The sequence below is a fragment of the Arachis hypogaea genome, chromosome 13, assembly GCF_003086295.3.
Source record: "Arachis hypogaea cultivar Tifrunner chromosome 13, arahy.Tifrunner.gnm2.J5K5, whole genome shotgun sequence".
In the NCBI taxonomy this organism is placed as follows: domain Eukaryota; kingdom Viridiplantae; phylum Streptophyta; class Magnoliopsida; order Fabales; family Fabaceae; genus Arachis; species Arachis hypogaea.
The window spans coordinates 139,194,115-139,200,329 of record NC_092048.1 but is presented as its reverse complement, the minus strand read 5'-3'; the positions used below and the strand labels follow the sequence as shown (position 1 = coordinate 139,200,329).

The following is a 6,215-nucleotide window of genomic DNA, read 5'->3' as shown; positions in this document are numbered from 1 at the left end:
CATCGCATCACACCCTTCTCCCAAAGCAATGCATTGCATGAATTAGAACCTCCCGGTTTACTAATAAGATAGATTGTAAGTATATGCATCACTGATCTGATAAATTCCTTTTTTTTTTTTTTTTTGGTGGATGTCAAGCCAAAACCATTTTTATTTTTGTGTGTTGGGTAAACTGGAGGAGTCATGGTCAACCACCTCAACCAACTAAGTAGCAACCAGAAAGACACCCTTGGTAGGTAGAACTAACCTCCTTTGTACCAGAAATGCGATCATTTCCAACACTTCCCGTACAATTCACTCGGGGAACCCAGAACTTGTAACCATTACGTATCCATATAGGAATTGCAATAGAAAGGCATGCCACCATTAGAGGCACAGTCAAAGACAATCCAAGGAGAACAGACGATTTGCTGCACAAAAGATACACAGGTAACTATGCCAGGTACTCCAATAAAACTTTGGCAAAATTACGATAAAACTAAAACTTATGAATGACTTTGAGAAATGAGGAGCATGCACATACCCACGAGAGCCATAATCTCCAAACGCATGAATATGTGATTCTAAACATCATAAGATGCGAAAAATAAATTCACAGCTATGTTTACACAAGTTAGCAACGCAAAATAACTTTAATAAAGAAAACAGAAATTAAGCTTCCAAAGTGGAATTATTCTGGGAAGAGACTCGAGACTTACCTGCTGGTGGGTTCCATTAACGAATTTGGCTGTTTTTGGAGAAATACACCAATAATGGTTGTTTTCAACTATGAAGATAAGAACTGAACAGAACCCATGCTCGCTCTGGAGAACCCGTAATGTGATGCAATACAAGTCTGCACAACTGAAGCCACTTTTCAGCCCATGCAACCTCAGTTCTTCAGAAAATGAAATTTGATTAGGCACGGCATTGCCAACACTGGCATTATCAGTATTGTCACGATGATTCTATCTGCGTCAGACTACCCTCTGTAATAATGCGAGAATAGTTGGATCTAATTCTAAACTTTTCTCTTTCAACATCATAGCAAATTTGGATCCAGCCTTTATCTTGTAATAGAGTACTCAACTCCCCGATCACCTTGTCTTGTACTTCTTTTAAGCATAGTTGCAAACCTAGGGTCACTCAACCTTTCTTGGAAGCAAGAGCTAAGTTTCAATTCTAATGTTTGCTGATTTGCAGGTTTGATGTGCTAGATTCATCCTTGGCTATCAACACCACTACTTGAACAAACCACCATGGAATTATTGGGATCCAAAGTTCTATCATCAACAAGACGTTCCAGCCTCAGCCTCTGAACAGCTGAGGCGACATGAGCTGCTACGTATTGCTAACTTGACCTGCCACTATCTATGCTCTTGTCACTATTTATTCCATCTGGCAAACTGGCATTTTGAGATGGGGCATTATTCCAATTGGCATGTATCGGCTGCAGCCAAACCTCTGTTAGCTTCAATGACATTTACCAAAGATTACTAGCTTCAACACTGCTACTTTAATACTCCGTTTCATACTTTGACCCACAGCCTTCAGAGAAGCTAGATGACTATTATGCTCCTTCTTACGAAATCCTTCTCTCAAGCGAACCACAGTGCTTTGTAAGGCATCTCTCCTCGCAGCCAATGGATTTTTCACTGATAAATGACGAGAAACAACAGGCCCCTAGAAGCACAGTAGCCATAACGGCATAACTGATACAGTGCCCTATATACCTATGAACAGGGAGAAGCAACATTCAACATCAATAAACCACACTACATGGCAATTCGGATAAAAGGTTATATGTTTCAATTAAAGGCACTAACCAGTATTGCACTCCAAAACAAAATAAGAAACACGCGGGGACGTTCCAGCAATAAATAGTGCTGCAACACGACTGTCAAGAAGTTGAAAACCATACATGCAAGCTCCCAAATTCCAGTCTACATGGAAACAATAGAAAAGAAAAGGAATGAATCAAATAAATCAATCTAATAACTACAGAAGAAACATCTAAAGAAATAGATAGAACTAATAATAGAACTGATTAAATTACCTAGAATAATAACAGCAACTGATGTAACTGCTCCAAGCCAGTTTGCCTCTTTTGCTGTTAGGCCATATAAAATGGGAATATACTAGCAGAACAAAAAGTGAGCCAACATAGAGAAGTACAAGATGGGAAGCCCTGTCAAGACAGAGAAAAACATTGAAAATTACTTTGTCTCCCTAGGATAGTCAAAAGTGAGGCAAGACTAAAGCATACCTTCTCGATTGTCGAGGATAACTCATTTGGTCCGGTGTTCAGGTAAAGATGTCACAGGACCCAATTCAATTTGATCAGAATAAGCAAATTTGTATGCCCTTCTTACATACTCATCCACATCCAAGCCATTACCTACAAATAATAAACCTGGTAAGATTTCCACTTAATGAAACTTAAAACAAATGGAATCAAATCATTTATAAAATAATGAACACCAGCATGCAATATCTATACAATCAAGGCATATAATAAGGATAATCACTTCTAAATGAACAAAATGACTCAAAAGCATACCATTAAACACCATTCTGCAAATAAATAGCATGTTGATAGCTAAAGCAATTGCTGAAACTCCAAAAAAGAAGCCAGAAGGGAGAATAACGGTCAGATGCTCGTGGACCAGTTGTAACATACACGGCACAAGTTCATACGCACAGAGAAGAGTAACAGCTAGGAGGAGGAGAATGGCTACAGCTCCTGTCAAAGGAAAATATGGACATGAGCTATGATTATATTTATATCCAAAATGAAGATGAACTAACTATAAGAGTAGATTAGAGAAATTAAAGCAACAAGTAACATTCCCAAAGAAATTATAAGTGTAGATTAGAGAAAAATTGCCAAAACTCCCTATTGTTTGTTCTTTGCATATTTTATGTAGGATTAAATGAAAGACTTGCTCAATCTAACGTTATTGCTATCTATCAACAGATATATGACTTTGACACACTATAACAAAAAGCCATGTTCAGTCACAGAACTAGACCTATCGATACTTGAATGATTTCTGATGTTCTTCATCAATCTAATATTGTATATTCCTTGTTTTCTAATAGAAATCCCATACTTTTCTTTTCATTTAAACCCTAACATTTTAATGTGATACTACCCATTGTGGCATAATCATATTAATATTCCACTGCCAAGCTTGTTCGTTTGGTTCCAATTGTTCACCAACAGCTGCCAATATGTCTAGTTGGTGAGAGCTCACCCCTGGGAAAGAATCGACCGAGTAATGCAACAAAAGCCTCTGACTAACTTTCAGAGTGTAGAATGGTACATTAAATAGAACATACAAGCCATAAGTTGTGAACAAAACACAAAGTATAGTTTGGTAATATAACAAATTGGCCAGCAAATACATACTTGAACTTTGCCACTGGGTTCTCCACCAGAGCATAATTGAATAAAATGCCAAGAGAAGAGCTGTGCCAGCCATAATTACGGCCAAACCAATCAGATCTCGACCCAGTATTGCAATTAACCAGGATCCCCAAATGATAAGCACCAGAATTGGAGAAACAACAACCACCCATGCCAAAAGATTCAGGAAGCCACAGAGCAAATGCAGCTGAGGACCGTGCAGGATATTCGGCCATTTCCGAGCAAAGATCCAACTGGAAACAGAAACAAAGAAATAACAGATATAAACAACTTCAGGATACTTAAATAGCATAGGTTAATCCCATAAAAAAGGACTTGCATTTCTTCTCAAACAATGTATGATATAAGATGACAAAGAAAGACTCAAAGGTGGATCAAAACTTGAACCTATGTTCAATTGTCCCTGTTCTTATCCCATGGTTGCAAACAATATTTCAAAAAGAGATCACATAAATCATCACATCAAAGAAGAGTTATAGCTTATCTGGTTTCTGGAACTGGTATTAGATTCCTACCAATCAAATCTGTATAATGTTATGGTTCACCACTTGGTCAATCAAGAGAGAACCAGAGAAATGACATTTGTCATGTTCAATTACCCAGTTGCCATCGTGTGGTTGCAATAAATATTTAAAAAGAATATCATATAGATCATGTGAAAGAAGAGTTATAATTACTCAGTTTCTCAAAGTGGTAGCAGATACCAATTAAAAGTATTCAAACCTTGGATATCTAGAGAGATACAACTCGGAATAGATACCTCAATCTGTATTTATTCTTATGTTCCACTTACATCAACTACTATCAATGTAAACTACAAATTTCAAATAATATATAAGCAAAAAGATAACAGAAAAGAAGATTAAATTGGAAAAGGGATAAGATATTCAATTTTTTGAGCATTCCTATCTCAGGTACAGAAGTGAATGAAATAGCAGCTCAGTCTACAAGCCTGGATCCTTACAGGGCATACCTTCCATGAAGGAGGAAGTTGATACTATAACTAGATACTTGATCACCATGTTGTACATTGTCATTGTTCTAAGGCTAACACTCCAATAAAGAAGTAAATATGACAACAATAATGTTTAAAATCTCAAATGTATAATATGATTTTCCTTAATTTGGGTTACCATGTATGCACAATGTGATTAAATGATAAAGCAACACATAGGAGTCTTATATGAAATCTCCAAAAGTGTGCAGGATAATCTTTTCCTTATACAAATAAATGAAAGGAAATTTGGATAAGCATCTGATTTAGTGTAATATGTTATTCAATACAAAAGGTTTTCCTCTAATATAACCACAAGTATATGACATTGAAACTTCAGAATTTAAAGCAGCTCATCTTACATTTTGCATCCATTCTGTCCGTAGTACCTCTACTCTCAACACGATCAATAACTGATGTGAAACTTTACAAAAATAGAACCCACAAAAAGTAACTTAAAAGAAGCATAACTGAAAATACAGCAGAGCATTTTAGAATTGGGAGCAACAACTATTATTCCACTCCAGATTACTAAAACCCAGATAAAAACCTTCCTGCGATTAGAAGTCTGCGCCAATGGTCGTAATTTATGTCTGCTTCCTAAATGATCTAATTGTTTAACAATGTAGCCAAGAATATCATACTTATTGGGCAATTGGAGAAGACAACACTCGGCATCCAATGTCAGTAAACTTTTCAACTGTTTCTAAGCAAGTAACACTAAAATAGCAATCATATGGCATATCACAATTCAACAGCATTTTGGGAGAAAGACTCAATCTTGAGCCATAAATGAATTATCAAGACCACAAATAGGCTAATTAAGCATATAAAAAATCCTTCTTTAACCAACAAGTTCAACTGGATTACCTATAAATTCGCCAGGGCCTCCAGTTAACAGCCCATAGTATCAAAAATGAAGCTAACCCCAAAACTGAGAAGAGGGTCCCCGAAATCACGCAAGCTAGGAGAAGCCCACGGTCACCCCCTTCCATGCCTCTCCTCTTCCCTCTCAAATAACGCACATGCACCTGATTCCAACATTATCCAAGAAAATTAAAATAAAAAAAGCTAGCAAAAACAAAGTACTGAAGAAGATGATGATGATGAAAGAGTAAAGGAATGAACTTTGGTAATGTGGGAAGGGGTGTTGAACTTACTTGACTGTAGTGGACTCAAATGGAAGCAGCATGATGGTGAATTCAGATGAAATGGGTCATGGGTCTGAATAGCTAGGGTTTGAGAGTGGGTAAAAATTGAAGTGCACTAAGTTAGGGTTAGCAAAGAAAGAAGAAGATGATGATGATGATAAATTGGGGCAAACAAAAGGAGTTTTGGAATTTAGCTTGTGTCTTTTGTGGGTATCTTCACAATCTGTGAGACTCGGAAATTGTTTCAGGAATTCAGAAAAGGGGGAAAAGGAGAAAAAAGAGTGAAGATTAAAACCCTACTCACCCTTCTCTCTCCTCTGTGTCAATCAAGTGTGAACTATAATAAAGTAAAAATAAAAAAGAAACAAGAAAAGGAGACAGCAAAGAGTAAACCATTACAGGATAGTAAAAGATTAGACGTTATTTTTACTTCTGGTACGGAGGATTTATAATAATAAAAAAATAAAGATGTTTAAAACATGTTTTTTTAATATGATTTTTAGTAATTAAAATTTAAAATATATAATTGATTAAATTATATTATTTTTGTCAATATTACATCAGATAAGTTAATTTAGCTAAAAAATCGATTAATTAAATTTTAAATTAGTCTAAATTAATATTTTTTATAAAAAATAACTACAATATTTTTATTATAAAA

The 6,215-nt window shown here is 35.9% G+C and overlaps 1 pseudogene; it reads right to left on the bottom strand.

Moving 5' to 3' along the window:
* Positions 1-196: 196 nt before the first annotated feature.
* On the bottom strand, positions 197-5,870 carry LOC112783449 (calpain-type cysteine protease DEK1-like; annotated as a pseudogene).
* Between the last annotated feature and the right edge of the window lie 345 nt (positions 5,871-6,215).